Source organism: Gorilla gorilla, chromosome 5 (assembly GCF_029281585.2).
Source record: "Gorilla gorilla gorilla isolate KB3781 chromosome 5, NHGRI_mGorGor1-v2.1_pri, whole genome shotgun sequence".
Taxonomy (NCBI): Eukaryota; Metazoa; Chordata; class Mammalia; order Primates; family Hominidae; genus Gorilla; species Gorilla gorilla.
The window spans coordinates 195417474-195438412 of NC_073229.2; the positions used below are offsets into that span (position 1 = coordinate 195417474).

The window sequence follows — 20939 nt, forward strand, 5'->3', positions numbered from 1 at the left end:
AGGCTTATGGATTCTGTCTCCACTGAGTTCCCTGTCTGTTGCAAAGCCTCGTGGGCAGGCTTTCCTCCCTCCACATGGAGCTACATGCCATTAATTCCTCTAGCATCTGTTTCACGCCTACTCCCTCCCAGGCACTGGGCTAGGCACCAGCAGTATGGAAATCATGAAGGTGTTCCTGCCTCGAGGAAACCTATGATCATGCTCCTCATGGTCCCGTGCCCACACCACTTTCCTGGCTTCTAGACTTGGCAAATTCTACCTCACCTTTGACATTTCTTCCAAACCACACTTTTCCTTCCAGCAGAATAACTCATGCTCTGCTTCATGCTCCTGTAGCCCTTTGGCCCTGACCTGCTAGGACGTGGGTGAATTTGCATTATCATTTGTTTACAAGTCCATCCTGAAGACAGGGACTGAGCCTTATTCTTTTCTGAACCCCTCAGTGCCTGACACTGAGTTGATGCCTAATAAAGTGGGCTTGAATGAGAGACTAAGTTCATAAAAGGGCATAACTATTTTTATGTAAGGTCTGTAGGAGGGTGGAGGTGGGGATGGAGCCAGAGAATAGATGTGCTTTTTAAATACCTCTGTTACCACCAGAGGGAGAGGTGTGTTTATAAATATCCCTTTATGTAAGCCTTTTGGTTCTGTGGTCTCAAGGCCAAAGAGAAGCTCAGGGCCTTTCCAAGTGACTTCTCAAAATTTTAAGATGTTTTTACTTCAATTAAAAGTGGATATGATTGGCGGGGTGCAGTGGCTTACACCTGTAATCCCAGCTATTTGGGAGGTTGAGGCAGGCGGGTCACTTGAGGCCAGGAGTTCGAGACCATCCCGGCCAACATGGCGAAACCCCATCTCTACCAAAAATATGAAAATTAGCCAGGTGTAGTGGTGGGTGCCTGTAATCCCAGTTACTGACTCCGAAGGCTGAGGCAGGAGAATTGCTTGAACCCGGGAGCTGGAGGTTGCAGTGAGCTGAGATTGTTCCAGTGCACTCCAGCATGGGTGACAGAGTGAGATTCAGTTAAAAAAAAAAAATGTGGATTTGAGCTTGAATCGTGTCACCTTACAGCAGATCACTCTCTATTTTCTATTTTTCCCTGGAACACTTTGTCATTTCTTGTTCTTTCTTACTGGAGGTTTAGGAGTGGTAGTGGGAGTTTATTCACCGATTTAAATCTACAGGCAGTAAAATGCCATCCTCCCTGAACACCTTTAATACAATAGTGGGGTTTAATGCAATATTTGTTCTTGGTGCCCACTGTCTAGGGCAGCTGAAAGGAGTCTCCTTCCCTTCCCACCTCTGGCTTTGCTGTTTCTCAGCAATCACTCCAAGAACACATCCACCCATTCAGCACTTCTTTCCTCTATGATTCCTCTGTGAAGCAGACACGTGCCCTTCTTGCCTTGGCTTCTCTCTACTCCCATTCCTGAATTTCCAGTTCCTGTGGGATACCTCTGATTGATGTCCTGTTATCCCCTCTAGCTCAGTTCTTCTAAAAGTTAATTTTTTCTCCCGTTTATACTCCCATTCCCAACACTATTGCATTAGCGGTTCTGTTGGTCACTGATATCAGGAGGTGAGGCTTGACATAGGCATGGACACCCAGGTGGAAGATGCAGTGCTTTGAGTGGGAATGCTGTGGCAGTCTGTTCAGCACTCTGGAGAGCTCCTAGGTGGGGCCAGGTCCCTCCCCTGACTCTTCTCCCAAGAATGGGCCTAGGAACTCAGTACACACCCCATCATCACCGCAGTTCTATGACAGTTAAAGGAATCTCATCCATTTCTCCTAGGCTCAGTTCCATGGGGCCTAAGGATTTAATGAGGCTGGGTTCTAGTCCTTGTTCTACCACTTACTGGATGCAGTACCAGAGGGTTAAATAAACCAGTTATTTAATTGCTCTGAGTTTAGGTTTTTCACTTAGGTAAAGTGAAAATAATATATCTACCTATTTCGTAGTGTTGTTGTGAGAGTGAATTGAGATAGCACATGTAATATACACAGCACATAAATATTATCTACCATTTTCATTATTACAGAAATTATTGGTACAATATTAATTTTTGTTAATATGTGATTGTATGACTTGAGTCTCTTGTGGCAGTGGCACATCTCTGGGAATTTCAGGCTGGGTTTTGGGATCAGGAGGAGCAAATGAATTTGGAGGGGGCAGAGCCCAGTCACCTTTAGTTAGTCCTCTAGGAGACCTCTTCTCTCTCCCTTGGGTACGTTATTTTGGCAGCAGTGGATACATCAGGCTCAGCACAAGTCATTGTCGATTGCTGGAAAAGAAGAGCAGCCCCTTGCAGATTTGCAGAATGGGGGATATCCTGCGTATGGCAAATGGGGAAATAGGCTTGAAGAGGTCTGTGAATGCCCGAGGCAGCTCCGCAAGTTAGTGGCCACACACAGGACCAGCAACTTGGGCTCCTGGCTTCTCGCTGCTCAGTCTTTGCCCATGCGGTTTGCTTCCTCCTGAGGGAACACCCTCCCTCCCAGTCTTTTGGTAACTTCCCTTTTTTTCATCAAGAGTCAGTTCAAATGGCTTCAACCTTTCCGAGCCTTGGTTGCTCCTTCTGTGAAATGAGGATATGATGGCTGTTTACAAGGTGGTGTGGAGCTCTGACTGGAAATTTGACAGCATAGGTAAAAAGCTTGGCTTAGATGGTGACTGCAGGCCTTATTTATCTGACTGGTCCACTGGTTCATTCATCCTCCTGTGTTCCCCTGTGATGGTTAATACTGAGTGTCAACTTGATTGCACTGAAGGATGCAAAGTATTGATTCTGGGTGTGTCTGTGAGCGTGTTGCCAAAGGAGATTAACATTTGAGTCAGTGGGCTGGGAAGGGCAGACCCACTCATAATCTGAGTGGGCACCATCTAATCAGCTGCCAGGGCATCTAGAATATAAAGCAGGCAGAAAGATGTGAAAATCCTGGAATGGCTTAGCCTCCCAGCCCACATCTTTCTCCCATGCTGGATGCTTCCTGCCTTTGAACATCGGATTCCAAGTTCTTCAGCTTTGGGATTCGGTCTGGCTTCCTTGCTCCTCAGCTTGCAGATAGACTATTGTGGGAACTTGTGATCATGTGAGTTAATACTTAATAAACTCCCCTTTATCTATCTATCTATCTATCCTATTAGTCCTGTCTTTCTAGAGAACCCAGACTGATACATCCCCCCTTCAGCTTTGCCTGTCACCACTAACCCTCTGCTCCTGTGTGTGGAATGTCTGAGCATTCCCCGAGCATACTGCCTGGCTCAAAGGCATGACTTGCTTATGTGTTGAATAAATGAATTTATGGACTGGCAACACCGTGGTGCCGTTAGACCAATGCTCTGGTGGGACTTTTTATTGGGGAAAGTACTGAATTGGACTGGGTTCCTGGATAGCTGGGGAAAAGCCGCCCTAAGAGAAGTCAGGTGCGACTTTGGATAAAGTTGTCTGATATCCTGGGTGGGATGTAAGTGTTGCTGAAACGGAAACCTGATTCGCGTTGTTTCCATTTCAGTTAATAAACCATTTAAAGTTTTGATGTGGAAGAGTCTAGGTAATTTGAGGCCTAGTGGTGAATTGATGTAATTTACCAACTGTGAGAAAGTAGAGAACTGGGAGATTACTGTTGATAATTTGCAGGGTATAATGGAGTTCATCTATAATTTATAATTGATATTGGAGCTCTTTTCCATGGGCTGAATTATGATGGAATGGAGTAAGAGTCATTTAAAGAGATTATTTTGTTGTTTGTATCACCCTCATGAATTGGAAAGTGGAAAGAGAACATAGTGCTAAATTGGTATCTAATCTTTTCAGAGATATTTGCTAAATAAACTGGAATTTTAATTAAAACTGCAAGCCAAGAGGTAAATCGCTTTAGAAGTTTGTGAAGTTTTTCTTTTTCTGTTGCCTAATAATATAATTACTACTAATAAAGATTCTTTATGGGTGGGAAATTAGATAGCAGAATAAATAACTGGAGGAGATTGATATGGTATGCTGAAATTATGAAAGGGGCAAGGTTATCTTCCCCTCCTACTAATGGGTTTTTTTCCTCCCCATTGTTAAATTGTTTGGTAACAATTTTGATCTCATTAAAAGTATTGCAATCACAAGCGGAAGCAAGGCGGACGATGGGCCTCACCACCGCTCTTCCAGCTTCCATTCATATGAGTCAATTATAATGAATGGATTTAATAAAAAATACAACATGCTTTGGTGATTAACTCAGTGAAGGATGAATGGCACGCTTACCCGGGGTATCATATTTGCAATAATGAAGAAGAAGTGAACAGGAAAAGGAAACTTCATAGATCACAAGAATTGCTACTTTCCAGCAAAAGGTTGTTAATTACTTATCCTCTTGCTATATTTATTGGCTCTTATTAGAGGATGAGTAATTATTGTGTTCCTGGGAAATCTACTGGAGCCAGACGGCGCCTTTATTACATGGGAAGGCTCTTCAGAGCGCTAGTTATCTCCGTGGGAGCCTCTCCCTTCAGATTCCCAAACGACTAGGAACCTGGCGGAGGTGAGACAGGAAGGTAGCCCACGGGCAGTAGGGAAGGGCACTGTGAAGTGTGTGAACTGTCAGAGCAGTCCTTGCACGCGGAGCCACGACTGCCTTTACTCTCCCACGCCTTCCCCCAGCCCTGCTCCCTGCGCATACTTTTTTCTGGGCCCAGTCCCCACCCATGCTCCCTCCCCTTTCTCCCAGCCTAGGTCAGCTTCCTTATGGTCCTGGCTGCTCTCAGTCTCTCTCTACTCCTCATCCACTCTCCATTCTGCCCTGGTCTGACACAGCCCTGCTTGGGCACTTCCTCCACCTGCAGAGTCAAGCTCCAGCTCCGCAGCTTGCCCTGTGAGCCTACCGTGATCTGTGTGGGCTGTGTGGGCTGCGTGGACCTCTCCAACTTTGGCTGTTCCCCTGCCCCCCAGGCTCCAGGCACGTGGGACGTCTCTGCTGTCCTATAGTCCTCTGCCTGATTTCCCTTTGTCTCTTCCTTTGCGAAGGCCTACTTCACGCCCCGCTCCAGTGGCCCCTCCTTGGTTAAGCTTTTCTCATCTAGACCAGAAACCACTGCTCCTCCCTCTGGGATCTCACACAGCACTTTGACACGCAGAGTGCATTTGCAGATCTGTCGACACATCTGCCTCTACCCCGACCCAGCTCCTGGATTCCTGGTGGACCAGAGCCATGCTTGATGGACTGTGTTTCCTGAGGTGGGTTTGTGGAGGGCCAGCTTCTGCTTTCTCTGCCAGCAGGCATGTCTGGGGACTCTTCCTCTCTGCCTTTCTCACCAAGGGACTTAATTAGGTGAATAATCCAGGAGGCTTGCTCTCAATATTCTCTAATTGGACTAATTTGACTCCTACTGTCTGCCAGGCCATTCACAAACAGACTTTCACCTATGCGGTTGTTTTCTCCTTTACAACATCCCCTGTGAGGGAGGCTCTGCTACTCATCTTTCTCAGATGATGAAACCCAGGCCCTTAATAGTTGGCAGGGCTGAGATTTGAATCCAAGTTCCTGAACTCGAGGGAAGGAGCCTTTCTGCACTTGTGGGCTTTCTCCAGAGGTTACGTGCCTACCCATGAAGACTCACATGGCTTTAATACCCTGATTGTACCATGTGCACATTTAAACTTAGGCTAGTCCTGCAAAACACCCCCATCTCCTAGCTCTTTTGGGTAACAGAAAGATGGATGAAGGAAGAGTTTTTAAAAATCTTATCAGTCAATAAGTATGAGGTGAAGAATGATAGGAAAGAATGGAAGAGAAGAAGAAACCAGCAGTTTTTGAACACCTGCTATGCATCAAGCATTGTGTGCCAGGCCCCGTGCTAGGTGGTCCAAACATACTATTAATCCTTGTAATAACCCAATCAAGTCGACATTATTGTTCCCATCGAGGAAACAGGCTTGGAGTTGCTCCCACAGGTGGGCTTCCCCACCAGCCCCATCCAAAGACACTGCAGTCGGGAAGCTGTCTGGTCCCTCGCTGGCATGGGGAAACCTTTTCTCACCAGCTCCATTTTCCATAGGCAAGAGTGAGCCTGGAATCTTCCTGAGCCCCTCAGTTGGGGTGGAATTTCTCCTCTGCCTGGGGAGCAATGCTGTTCACTGAGATGTGAGCAGCAAGGCAGAGAAGTGAGCGGGCCTCCCTCTTTCAGGCCTGAAAGGGACATGCCTTCTTTTGATGTGCTCACATTTGGCAGATAGAACTGTGTTCCATCTGGTCACACCCTTCAGGATTTCATCAATTTCCACCAGTATTTTCTTAGTCTGCTTTTTTTCTCGATTGAGGAAGAGTGATAGTTTTTTTTTGTCCACTCTTGAAGGGCAGTTGCTTAGTTCTTTCTTTGTCTTAATTGGCCTCTTCTGGACTTTTCTGTGCTATGTTTTTTCTTTTATGATTTTTATTGTTATGGGTTCTTTCTAATTTGGTCTCGAGGTCTCTCTGTTGAGCGTGGCCACAGGCCAAGATAGCCAGTCTCCAGGAGAGCCCTGACCAAGGGGAAAGTTAGGTTTGGGTGTGTGTCAGATGAGACACAATGAGGAGGTGAAACAGAAGAAATTTATTACTCAGAGGATCCAGAGAGTTTAGGGGCATTGACTGGGGACTCTCTGGAAGTCTGGAGGGGACAGAGAGCTCAACCAGCGCGTGGGAAGTGAGAGCGAGTGAGTGAGCAAGAGAGAGACACAGAGAGAGAGAGAAAGAGAGAGAGAAGAGAGACAGACAGACTCTGGTGTTGGTGATTAGGTTTTGTTGTGGTCAGCAGCTGTGGGTGTGTTGGGTTTTGGGTCCGTGGGATGAGCAACAAGCAGGCAGTATCACAAACAACCACATGGGAGGAAAAGTTTTAACTAGGCCAAAGGCGATGTGGTATGACTGGGTTTCAAATAACTTATGCTAGACCACAAAATGGATGTCAAGGCAGAAACTGCAGGGTATGTTAAAGAAATTTATGATATCTTCTTTGAAGTGTTTGTCACAAATCTCTGCTGTATGTGCTCATTTCATCCATCCATCCATCCATCCCCCTTAGTCGAATTGAAGGAGTGCAGTCTTTGGAGATAAACCAACATGGCTTCAAATTCTGGGTTTGTCACTTATTAGCAATGGGATTATATTTCTTTATCTGCAAAATGGAGGCATTTATGTAAGATACCTGGCACATTGTTAAGTACTCAATAGTAATTACTATAATCATTATATTATAAGGATATATTAATCTTAAATTCCTGCATTCTCAGAACATGTTCTTTCTCTGGGACCTTGCTCTGAAACTGAAATGGTGCATTCATTATCTATTGCTGTGTAACAAGTTTCCCCAAAACTAAGCAGCTTAAAAAAAAAAAACATCCATTATCTTACACCATTTTTGAGGGTTAGGAATCTGAGTGTGACTTAGCTGGGTGGTTCTGGCTTAGGCTTTTTCATGAGGCTACAGTCAAGCTGTTGGGCAGAGCCGCAGACCCTGAGTACTTGACTGTGGCTGACGGATCCACTTCCAAGCTCACTCACATGGCTGATGGCAGGTGACTTCGGTTGCTTACCACGTGGGTGTCTCCCTAGGCATTCCCAAAGAAAGGGGGAGTGAGGAGACTAAGGCAGACACCGTAGTCTTTTTATAAAAATATCCTAAATATCAGAAGTGACGGCTTATCACTTCCGCTGTATGCCATTGGTCATCTAGACCAAGCCTGTGACAATGTGGGAGAGGACACACAAGGGATTGAATTCCAGGAGGCAGGGATCACTGGGGACCATCTTGGAGGCTGCAGACCACAGGTAGGGGAGAGGATAGAAAGAAGAATAAAATGTCTCTCCCCTGAAGCATCCTGTCAGGTGAGGGAGGCCGTCATGTAAACATTAATGCCCCGTAAGACAGTGGCTATATTACTGGCACCAACAGAATGCCAGGGGAACATTGGAGAGAACTCTATTAACCTGCCTGAAGGCATCATGGAAGGTTTCCCAAGTGCACGCACACCGCAGTGTCCTTACTCAAGAGCTGTCCTAATGACACACGATATTTGGTTGGCGTCTTTTTAAATTGAAGTTACTTGTTGAGGTGATTTCCTTGGACATTAAAAATAATAACTTGTCTCATATTACAGCAATGTACTGTTTACAAAATGCTTTCCCATGTGTTATCGCAGTCCACATAACAGCCCTGGGAGGTGGACAGGTTTTATTACTATTGTTTTTCTCAGTTGTAGCTGAGCTGAGGAAGCAAAGTCACTGTTGGAGTCTCTGAGTGGGGTGTGGTGGGTTGGGGCTTGAGCTGGGGTCTCGCTGGTCCACGCTTGGTACCTTAGCCATGACAGCACCTTCCCTGTGTTTCCTTTGAGTACTTTGGACCCCTCATCTTAGAGCAGCCATTTGGACCATTTCCCCCCTACAGATGCATTGCACACAGACTTGCTTATATCAAAGCTTATTTGCCACCTTTATCCTCAGTCAGTTGAAATGCTTTCTGTTCATAGAGAAGCTTTATGAAGAAAATCATTCACAAAGTACAGAAATGTGAACTGTGCTTTCATCAGCATTCACTGTAAAATTTCATTTTGCAAAGTCCCCCGGGGGACTTGAAATTTCTCTTTGGGCCATTAGAAGAGGGACCCGAACATCAATTCCTTAAACACAGATTTGCTCAAAGAACATTTAACAGCTTCGGTTCTCGTTTGAGCGTGACTATTTTGCAAGTTTGTTTTTAGTTCTTCTGGTCAAGAGGGAAAAGATTTCGGGTCCATCCAGGTGTATACTCTGGGGGAGGAGCTTTCTTTGTGACAAAGATGGTAGCATGTAGGGTGAGGGTTACAGTTATTCACGCGTGACTAGTAAATAAGACTATAGCAGTCTCCAAAAAGACATCTGTAGTGCTTAAGTGCATGGGCCTGGAAACTGCGCAGACCTGGATTTGATCCTGCCTCTGCCCTTAATATAATACCTCTGTGACCTTGGGAAAGTTATTTACTCTCCTAGCACTTGGTGCCCTCATTTGCAAATAGGGTTAATAGTAGCACCTATATCATAATCTTTATTATAGGGTTAATAGCACTTTTATCATGTTTGTGGATTAAATAAGGTAATACATGTAAAGTGTTTAACACATAGACATAGGAACAAGCATTACCTAAATGCTAATGTTAGTGGTGATGATGATGACATGTATTTGAGTGGCTGCTCTTTGTGAGTTCATTTATTCATGAAACATTACTGCAGGCATTGCTAACACTGGTATCTGAGAACAACTAGGGGCTGTAGGGAGTCTTTGAATCTCCTAAGCTCATGTGGAAGATTTTGTGCATGTGCGTGCATTTTTTTTTTTTCTGGCAAGGATCTCAAAGGAATTTATGACCTCAGAAAGGTTAAAAACAAAGCCTACAGGGTGCTGAAGACTTGGTGTTAGGGATACACTGATGATCATGGGCTTTCCTTGTGCTTAAGGAGTTTGCAAAGTGGCCAGGTGGACAGATGTACAGACAAGATGTTGCAGAATGGCCTGTGATGGGTGTAGCGACAGAGGCCACAGACAAAGAGAGCTGAGAGATCATCATCATGGAGGGGGAGTGGATGGGCAAGCCCAGTCAGGAGATCCCAGGCGGAAGGACATGAAGAAACCCAGGCCACCAAATAATAAAGTGCTGTATCCTTAAAGGATCAAAAGTAGTCACAGTGACAGTGCAAGTGCCCAAGAGTTAAGTGGCCCAACTTGAGGTGGGCAGGTTGGCAGAGGGGAGTCTGTGAAGTGTCTTTCAGATGAGGCTTGGAGCTTAGCCTTGATCCTGTGGTCGGTCCACGGGGAGGCATTGAAGAGTTGTAGCAAAGGAGCGATATGGTCAGAGCTGTGTTTAAAAATAAAAATCTGGGCTGGGTTCAGTGCCTCACATCTATAATCCCAGCACTTTGGAAAGCCAAGATGGTAAAACTGCTTGAGGCCAGGAGTTTGAGACCAGCCTGGGCAACATAGCGCAACTCTGACTCTACAAAAAGTAAAAGATATAGTCAGGTGCTGTGCCATGTACTTATAGTTCCAGCTACTAGGGAGGCTGATGCAGGAGGATCACTTGAGGCTAGGAGTTTGAAGCTGCAGTGAGCTATTATCACACCACTGCACCCAGGCTGGCTGACAGAGTGAGACCCCATCTCTGAAAAAATAAAAATAAAAATAATGAAAATAAAAGTCTCTCATCCTGCTGTGTGTCAGGTAGACTAAAGAGGAGACCCTGGAGGAAGGGAGATGGGGGAGGAGGCTGGTGAGAGATGAGGCCCTGAAGTAAGGCAGAGGCAGTGGGGATTCAGGAAGGAGAGGAAATTAAAAATAAGCTAGGAGATCAGCCAGAGGGCTTGCTGACCAGTGGATGTTGAGGAGGGAGAAGGTGACATGGGTGATTCTCAGGATTATGGCTTCTAATTTTCCTGTGGGCCTGGGACCTGCCAGATACCTGGTTACACCCCACTGGAGACCTGAGACATGCATATCAAATTGTCCCTAGCCCTAGAAGTGCATAGTGTTAATGAGGGAGATAAGGATTACACATGAAATAACTAAAGAACAGCACAGGCACATCCTAAGCATAGTAAGGGAATCAGGAAGGTGATGGTGTGAACTGGAGTGGTTCCAAAGCTCTCTGTGGCGTTATATCAAATGAGCAGTTTTTAATGTTCATCTTGTCTGACCTCTCAGCTTCCCACCACTCCTTTAGTCTTGAAACACTTTTCCCTTGCTTTTACAACATGTACTCTCTCTCTCTGTGGTCTCTCTTTCCCAGCTGGCTCGCTGGGTTCATTCTCTTCCGGGGAGAGGGGGCGGGGGCATGCTCCAGCACAGGGTGCAGCCCTACCTGAGCTGCCCCCTGCTGAAGTCTCATCTCCACCACTTCCCTCTTGTCCTCTCTGCTGCAGCCACCCTGACCCTCCATCAGGCTTTGCCTTGAGCCAATGACAGTCCTACCTCTGTGCTTTTACACATTTATTTTCTGTCTGAACACCCTTCTTCCCTCATCTCCTAGTCAACTCCCATTCTTCCTTCCAATCTCAGCTCAAATTGCCCATCCTCAGGAAAAGGTTGACCATTTTATTTATTACCCAAACTGGGATACATTTGAAAGTGCAATGGGTGTTATGAATAATAACACCAGGACAACAGGCATACGCTGGAACCTTCTGGACAAATGGACAGGTGGTCACCTGACACGGGGTGGCCTTCTCAGGCTCCCCAGATGTGACTGGGTCTTCCTGTGCCCTCGTTGCTCTCTGGGATTCCTTCCACAGCCCCTACCATGGTTTATAGTGATAACTTTGAGCACCATCTGGCTTATCATCTTCTCCCCCGTGGACCGTATACTCCAAAGGCAGACATTTCCCATTGTGTTGTTGGCTCCTGAGACCCTTTGGTGTGTAGGAGGTACTTAATCAACACCTAATGAGTACCTGAATCAATGATGGAACTCAGATTGTGTTGTTGTTCTGTGGCATGTACTAAGCCCTTCCATTTCCATATCTTGGTTGGTTCTCCTCGCTGTCTTGCCACGTTTCCTCATCTCTATCTCCTGAGGATAGAGGCTTAATTACAATCTCACAGTGAGTGCCAGAGACAAGTCTAGGACTCTCAGGTCTGCTGATCCCAAATCCAGTGCTTTTTCCAAAAGTGTCTGAAGAAGAGAAAAGGAAAGATGACTACCAGATTTAGAACCTGGGAAACTGGGAGGATGGTCAGGACTGGAAAAAGATGGAGAATGGGGATCTGAGAACCATTTGTCAGCTTTCAATGCTCCATGACAATCTGAACAGCATTCTACGCTGCAGACAGCTCAGAGTAGAGCCACAAATGGCCCCTCAGCTGCAGGGGGCGTATTAGTCTGTTCTTGCTATAAAGAACTACCTGAGACTGGGTAATTGATAAGGGAAAGAGGTTTAATTGGCTCATGGTTCGCAGGCTGTACAGGAAGAATGGCTCTGGAGGCCTCAGGAAACTTACAATCATGGAAGAAGGCAAACAGGAAGGAGGTGTCTTACATGGCTGGAGCAGGAGGAAGACAGAGAAGAGGGGGAGGTGCTACACACTTTTAAACAACCAGATCTCGTGAGAATTCACTGTCACGAGAGCAGCAAGAGGGAAGTCTGTCCCCATGATCCAATCACCTCCCACCAGGCCTCTTCTCCAACACTGGGGATTGCAAGTCGACATGAAACTTGGGCGGGGACACAAATCCAAACTCTATCAGGGGGCTTAAGTAGATGGTGTTTTGTTTTTATTGTGGTAAAACATACATGATATAAAATTTACCATTTTAACCATTTTTAGGTGTACAGTTCAGTGGCTTTAAGTACAATCACACTGCTGTCCGACCATCACCGTCATGCATCTCCAGAACTTTCTCATCTTCCCAAACTGACACTCTGTACCCATTAAACACTGACTCCCTATTTCTGTTCCCTTCAGCCCCTGGCAACCACCATCCTACTTTCTGCCTCTATGAATTTGACTACTCTAGGTTCCTCAGATAAGTAGAATCATACGATATTTGTCTTTTTGTGTCTGGCTCATTCACTTAGCATCACATCTTCAAGGTACATCCATGTTGTAGCAGAATTTCCTTCCTTTATAAGGCTGGATAATTTTCTATTGTATTTATATACCATACTGTGTTTATTTCTTCATCCACTAATGGGCACACCTGGGCTTTTTCTACATTTTGGCTATTGTGAATAATGCTCCTATGAATGTTGGTATATAAATATCTGTTTGAGTTTCTGCTTTCATTTCTTTTCTTTTTTTTGAGATGGAGTCTCACTCTGTCGCCCAGGCTGGAGTGCAGTGGCATGATCTTGGCTCACTGCAACCTCTGCTTCCTGGGTTCAAGCGATTCTCCTGCCTCAGCCTCCCAAGTAACTGGGATTACAGGCACACCACGACGCCCGGCTAATATTTGTATTTGTAGTAGAGACAGAGTTTCGCCATGTTGGCCAGGCTGATCTTGAACTCCTGACCTCAGGTGATCTGCCCACCTCGGCCTCCCAAAGTGCTGGGATTACAGGGGTGAGGAACCACTCCCAGCCTGCTTTCATTTCTTTTTGGGGATACACCCAGAACTGGAATTGCTAGATCGATCAGCCAGTAATTTTTTTTTTAAACTACACAGCTTTCTATATTCTTAATGTGCAAGGGTTCCAATTTCTCTATATACTTGCCAACACTTAGGTCCTGTGATTTTTTTTCTTTTTTTTTAGATAGGGTCTCTATCATCTAGGCTGGAGAGCAGTGGTGCAATCATAGTTCACTATAGCCTCAAACACCTGGGTTCAAGCAATCCTCCTACTTCAGCTTCCCGAGTAGTTGGGACTACAGGCATGCCACCATGCCCAGCTAATTTTTCAGGTATTTTGCTGTTGTTGTTTGTTAGATGGGGGCCCTGCTACATTGCTGAGGCTGGTCTTGAACTCCTCCCGCGTCAGCCTCCCAAAGTGCTGTGATTACAGGTGTGTGCCACCTCGCCCAGCCTGTTTTTGATAATAGTTATCCTAATGGGTATGAAGCAGTTTCTTATGATTTTGATTTGCAATTTTTTAAATGATTAATGATGTTAAATATTTTTTCATATGCTCATTGGCCATTAGTATATCTTAGGAGAAATGTCTATTCAGGACTTTTGTCCATTTTGTAAGTGTTTTTTCATTGTTGAGTTGTAGGAGTTTAAAAATATATTCTGCTCATCATCACTGGCCATCAGAGAAATGCAAATCAAAACCACAATGAGATACCATCTCACACCAGTTAGAATGGCGATCATTAAAAAGTCAGGAAACAACCGGTGCTGGAGAGGATGTGGAGAAATAGGAACACTTTTACACTGTTGGAGGGACTGTAAACTAGTTCAACCATTGTGGAAGTCGGTGTGGCGATTCCTCAGGGATCTAGAACTAGAAATACCATTTGACCCAGCCATCCCATTACTGGGTATATACCCAAAGGATTATAAATCATGCTGCTATAAAGACACATGCACACGTATGTTTATTGTGGCACTACTCACAATAGCAAAGACTTGGAACCAACCCAAATGTCCAACAACGATAGACTGGATTAAGAAAATGTGGCACATATACACCATGGAATACTATGCAGCCACAAAAAAGGATGAGTTCATGTCCTTTGTAGGGACATGGATGAAGCTGGAAACCATCATTCTCAGCAAACTATCGCAAGGACAAAAAACCAAACACTGCACGTTCTCACTCATAGGTGGGAATTGAACAATGAGAACACATGGACACAGGAAGGGGAACATCACACTCTGGGGACTGTTGTGGGGTGAGGGGAGGGGGAAGGGATAGCATTAGGAGATATACCTAATGCTAAATGATGAGTTAATGGGTGCAGCACACCAACATGGCACATGTATACATATGTAACAAACCTGCACGTTGTGCACATGTACCCTAAAACTTAAAGTATAATAATAAAATAAAAAAAGAAAAGAAAAAAATATATTCTGACTATTGATCTATTATCAAATATATGATTTTCACATATTTTCTGCCATTCTGTGGGTTACCTTTTCACTCTGTTCATAGTGTCTTTTGATGAAAAAAGTTTTTGATTTTTATCTTTGATTTACCTATTTTGTTTTTTGTTGGCTGTGCTTACGTTGTCATATCCAAGAAATCATTGCCAAATGCAGTGTTATGAAGCTTTTCTCCTATGTTTTCTATATTTCTAGTGTTATGAAGCTTTTCTCCTATATTTTCTTCTAGGGGATTTAATAGTTTTGGCTCATATGATTAGGCCTTTGATCTATTTTGGGTTAATTTTTGTATATGGTATAAGGTAAAGGTCCAACTTCATTCTTTTTGCACGTGGATATTCAGTTTTCCCAGCACCACTTGTTGAAAAGACTGCCCTTTCTCTATTGAATAGTCTTGTCATCCTTGTTGAGAATCATTTGATCACACCTGAGAGGCTTTATTTCTGAGCTATCCTATCCCACTGTCCTCTATATCTGTCTTTATGCCAGTACCACACTGATTTTTTTCATTTGTTTTTATTTTCATTTTTAAAGCATTTTTGGTTCACAGCAAAATTGAGCATATGGTGCAGAGATTTTCCCCCACCTGCATTGATGGCCTCCCCCACCATCAAAATCCTGAATCAGAGTGGTGTGTTTTTTACAACTGATGAAACTACATTGACATGTCATCATCACCCAAAGTCCATAGTTTACATTACTCTTCACTCTTGGTGCTATTCTATGGGTTTTGAAAAACGTATAATGACATGTATCTACCATTATAGTATCACACAGAGTATTTTCACTGCTCTAAAATCCTCTGTACTTCACCTGTTCATCTCTTCCTCCCCTCTGGCCCCTGGCAAATACTGATCTTTTTACTGTCTCTGTAGTTTTGCCTTTTCCAGAATGTAGTTTAGTTGGAATCATACAGCATGTAGCTTTTTCAGATTGACTTATTCCATTTAGTAATATGCATTTAAGATTCCTCCATGTCTTTTGTGGCTTGACAGCTCATTTCTTCTTAGCATTGAATAATATTTCAATGTTTGGATATACTGTAGTTTATTTATCTACTCACCTACAGAAGGACTCACCTACTGAAGGACATCTCAGCTGCTTCCAAGTTTTGGCAGTTATGTATACAGCTGCTATAAACATTCATGTGCAGATTTTTGTGTGGATATAAGTTTTTCAACCCATTTGGATAAATACCAAGGAGAACTAATTGCTGGATTATATAATAAGAGTATGTTTAGTTTTGTAAGAAACTGCCAAACTGCCTTCTAAAGTGGCTTTACCATTTTGCATTTCCACCAGAAAGGAATGAGGGTTCCTGTTGCTCGACATCCTTGCCAGCATTTGGTGTGTCAGTGTTTTGGACTTTGGCCATTGTAATAGGTGTCTAGTGGTATCTCATTGTTATTGTATACACTATTTGATTACTGTAGCTTTGTTTTTGGCATCAGGAAATGTGAGACCTCCAGCCTGGGTGCAGTGACTCACGCCTTTAATCCCAGCACTTGGGGAGGCCGAGGCAGGTGGATGGCCTGAGACCAGACTGGCCAACGTGGCAAAACCCAGCCTCTACTAAAAATACAAGAATTAGCCGGGTGCGCTGGCATGTGCCAGTAATCCCAGCCACTCGGGGGGCTGAGGCGGAAGAGAAAGAATCACTTGATCCAGGAGGCAGAGGTTGCAGTGAGCTGAGATTGTACCATTGCACTCCAGCCTGGGTGACAGAGGAAGACTCTTGTTTCAAAAAAAAAAAAGGAAGTATGAGAACTCCACTTGGTTCTTTTTTTTTTTTTTCAAGATTGTTTTTGCTATTTGGGGTCCCTTGTAATTCCATATGAATTTTAGGATGGATTTTTTTATTTTGAAAAAAAGTTATTGGGATTTTGATAGAGACTGCATTGCATCTGTAGACCATTTTGGGTAGTATTGACATCCTAACAATATTAACTCTTCCGGTCTATGAGCATAGGATATCTTTCTGTTTATTTGTATTAATATCTTCTTTAATTTCTTTTACAAATATTTTATAGTTTTCAGTGTACAAGTCTTTCACCTTTTTGGTTAATTCCTAAGTATTTTATTCTTTTTGATGCTATTATAAATGGAATTCTTAAAAACATGTCCTTTTTGGATTGTTCCTTATCATGTATGAAACACAGTTGATTTTTATGTGTTGATTTTGTATCCTGCAACTTTGCTGAATTTGTTTATTACTTTTAATATTTTTCTGTGGAATCATTAGAGTTTTCTACATATGGGATCATGTCATCAACAAACAGATAATTTTGCTTCTTATTTTCTAATGTGGACACCTTCTATTTCTTTCTCTTGCCTATTCTGGCTAGAATTTATAATACTATGTTGATGTTAAATAAAAGTGGGCATCTTTGTCTTATTCCTGATCATGGAGGAAAAGCTTTAAAGCTTTTAGTATTTTACCACTGAGTATGATGTTAGCTGTGTAAGCGGACAGTTTTTAAAGGAGCTTAAAAAGAGGTAGGATTGTGAAATCCTGGGACTTAATTAAAATTATATCCCCCATATTCCTAGCACCTAGTCTGGCATATAATAATTACTGAGTGAATGGACACATTTTTAAAAATGGTAGTTTCTCAAAACTGAATGAGCTACAGGTGCCTCTAAAAGGAGGGGCAATTTGGTATTCATGAGGGTGGTAAGCATTAAAGAGTGATGAAAAAGGAGATAAGAGTCATTGGGTTGCCCACTGACAAGGTGTTTGTTCCTCATTGTGGGCAACAAAGCAAAGCCACTTTACCCTTTGCTTGGATAGCGTGCTTAATTCTGGTTATTTTCTCCTTCTCTATATTAGCACTTAACAGCTAGAAGAAAATAACATATGTTGTATCTCATTGTATTTATGAGTACTGAATTAATAACTTACAGCCCATTGCATAAAAAGAAAATGAGCAAAATGCTGTAAACTATAGATAGAAGTTGTTAATGTGAGTAGAGTGTACAACATATGCCTCACTGTGCACGGCTTTGAAATAATGTGACTGATTTAAATGACTTGAGGCTGGCTTCATTTTAATGTGGAATGGATGGAAAGCATTGAGTCACCACCATTTCATTAGTAAGGCTATGTTCTTCCATTGGACCTTGGTCCCTCAACTTGAAGTAGATAAAAATTCTGATTACCTATAGTCCTAGAATGGGAAAATCAAAAGATTTTTATTTAATATGTTGGCATATCTATTCGTGTGCACTTTTAACAAGCAAATTCTGAATATGAACTAACATGGCCTCCCTTTTCTCCTTTAACAAGGTCATCTGAGTTACAGATTTAAAAAATATGTTCATTAAATGCAGAGCTTGTTGATAACTTTGAGAAGCAGCAGGATGTAGTGGAAAGAACAGGCCCTTTTGTCTCGGTGAGAAATTTTCTGGCTGCAAATAATTGAAACTCTATAGCTTGTGCCAAACAAGATTTTAGAAGACCAAAAAGGTGTTCTCAGGATACAAGGCTATCTTACAGGCTTACGCAGGTCTGAGGCCACTCAGTCTTAGTTTCTAGGGCCATGTTGTCTCATCTCTGCTTTCCCTCCCACACCAGCTCCTTTCTTGTCTCTCAGCAGACTGGCTGTCTCTGCTCCTGTGCGCATAGCCAAGCACAGCTGCCCTGCCCTGGCTTTTTATCCCTGCCAGTTCAAGGGCCAGCAGAGGCTGCCTGGCATCTCTGATTTCCAGATTCCTGGAAGAGAGAATCTGGTTATCTCATCTTGAGTCAGATGACCACTCCTGATTTGTTCATTTATTAATTCAGGAAGACTTTACGAGTTTTGGGAACTGTTTCAGGCACTGGGATTCATCTTACCCTCATGGAGCATATGTGTGTGTGTATGTGTGTGTGTGTGTGTGTGAGAGAGAGAGAGAGAGAGAGAGATAAAGGAAGAGGGACTCTGAAAGCTTATTCTTTTGGGCTCAGTTGAGGGTTGTAATTTTCAGAGGAAGGGATGTATGGGCTTGGAATTTGGATAGACCTGGACTCTAATCATGGTTCCTCCCCTTACCAGCTCTGTGTGACCCTTGGGCATGTTAAATTACCTCTGTCAGCCCCAAGTTTTGAATCAGCAAAATGGGAGTAATCCTTTATAGGGTAGTTATAAGGATTAAAGTGAAATGGTGCCTGCAAAGCCAGGAGTGTAGTATCTGCCACATGTAATCAGAGCTCTACCACTTGGAACAAGTTATTAAACTGGTTTGAATCTGTTTCCTCATCTGTAAAATGGCAAAGAATATCACTTACCTCATATGCGTATTATAAGGATTAAACCATGGTAAGTACACCAGGGTGCCAGGAATGTGTACATAATGGATAGTCAGTGTGGTCGCTGCTCTTCTTATTCTTATTGTGAGTCACATTTTTTCTCTTCTAGTTCCCATTTGGCCGGCGCTTGCCTTGTGACATCTACTGGCATGGAGTTTCATTTCACGACAATGACATATTCTCTGGTCAAGTGAACAAGTTTCCAGATATCTGCTGTTATTGTTGACATTTAAACATGTTTCTAGGGCCAAGTCTCAGGTACACTCTTCTACTAAAACATGACAGTTATTTTTGAGATCAGATTTGAGGACTCTTAATTGGGAATTGCTGTGTTCACTAGCCATTAAGGGTTTAAGGATTGGAGACAGGCTTTTAAAGGTTCAAAGGCAGGCTTTCTTGGTCTAATGCCACTGGTGGAAGAACATGGTTTCCACTTTTTGGGTTATACATATAATATGGGGTTCTAATGAGAGGAATATATTCTGAAAATGAAAAAATAATAGAACATTTCATTCTTGTGGGAAACAAAAGCACCAAAATTCTAGGCATATGTCATAGAAATGGGGTATCAGCTTCCCTTTTCTTTAAGTATTATATTTGGAGGTACCATTTTTAAAACCAAATATACTGGTCTCCATATTAAGTACTACAGGCTGCACACAGCCTCTGCCTTTTACCTAATGACATTATCTCAGCAAGACTTATCCTGCAGGGAGAAATCTTAGTGCTAGAAAAGCATCATAGCCAGCACTAAGATATCCCTCTCACTCCACTACCAACCTCCCAGTACAGCTTTTTTGTTTTGCATTTTAATCTCTACCACTTTTCTGAGATGGAGTCTCGCTTGGTCACTCAGACTGGAGAGCAGCAGCACGATCTTGGCTCACTGCAACCTCTGCCTCCCAGGTTCAAGCAATTCTCCTGCCTCAGCCTTCCGAGTAGCTGGGATTACAGGCCTGTACCACCATACCTGGCTAATTTTGTATTTTTAGTAGAGACAGAGTTTTGCCATGTCACGTTGGCCAGGCTGGTCTCAAACTCCTGACCTCAAGTGACCCACCTGCCTCAGTCTCCCAAAGTGCTGGGATTACAAGCGTGAGCCACTGTACTGGGTCTCTTCATTATTTTTGATGGCTGAATGAAGAGGATATTTAAGATGGTAGGACAGCTTAGGGAGAAGGAGCACTGGATTAAGCTGGGTATGATGCAGTCAAAGGGCCTTCCACTTATTTTTTAAAATGTTAATATATTACACAAACCATATTATAATGCCATAATAAATACTTTCTAAAAAGAACATCACCCTGAATCCCATATCTCATTTAACAAAACAGCAATATGAATATTTCTATATTTCCTCCCAAACCTTAAGCAAGTTTACTCATCCTTTTTGCATGGTTGCAATCCTGGTGTAGTTGCCTAAATATAGGGTGTTTTCTCTTAGTATTTTATCAATTTAACCTATTTTAAAGGGAGAATCAATTTACTCTTTCCTTGAAATTCTATCCCACGTCTTTAAGAAAACGCATTGCAGAAAACACAATAGCCATACCTTATACACGGGGTGGTAGTTATGCCACATCCACTAGAGGTTTTCACCTAAGCATGCAGTCTTACAAGTTCACTACCATAGGCCACACTTGGCTCAGATTCACTTAGAAGGATACAGGGCAGGAAACACGGCTTGCTGGACAGTCAGTGTCAAGCATTTCTCTTCAGTGGAGTATTTGCAAGAGTTCCAGAGACTAGTCTCTGGCTCCTCAAGTGAAAGCTCGGGTGCAAAAGGACAAGATCCACATTGGTGGATATGAGTCTTTCTTGGCTTAGATGCCCCAAAGAAGCCAGTATCTCTTAGAACTGCTCCATAGTATGCCTTCTAAGGTCCCAGCAAGGGTCATATTAAGTTACAAGAATCATTGCACTCAGAAAAGCCTAGAGCTATGACTTTCTACTAGATATTTATGCAATTTACCAAATCTGGGATCATTTTAACCATATGCTTTGTTGCCTAGTAATTCAGCTAACATTCTACCTTCATTGTTTTCTAGGGGAACTGAGATAGAAAGTTAACCCAAGGTCAAATTTATCCTTAGAGAAGGAGAAAGGGTTTTG

The 20939-nt window shown here is 43.2% G+C and overlaps 1 long non-coding RNA gene and 1 pseudogene across 1 annotated transcript in view; both read left to right on the forward strand.

Moving 5' to 3' along the window:
* Positions 1 to 20939, forward strand: part of LOC129534552 (NADH dehydrogenase [ubiquinone] 1 alpha subcomplex subunit 8-like) — a 108578-nt pseudogene that overhangs the window by 39336 nt on the left and 48303 nt on the right.
* LOC134758795 (uncharacterized) overlaps positions 1 to 20939 on the forward strand; it is a 46792-nt gene that overhangs the window by 18729 nt on the left and 7124 nt on the right. The window contains exon 2 of the long non-coding RNA XR_010134434.1: positions 18937 to 19085. This is a non-coding gene — a long non-coding RNA (uncharacterized lncRNA). The remainder of the gene's footprint in view (positions 1 to 18936; positions 19086 to 20939) is intronic.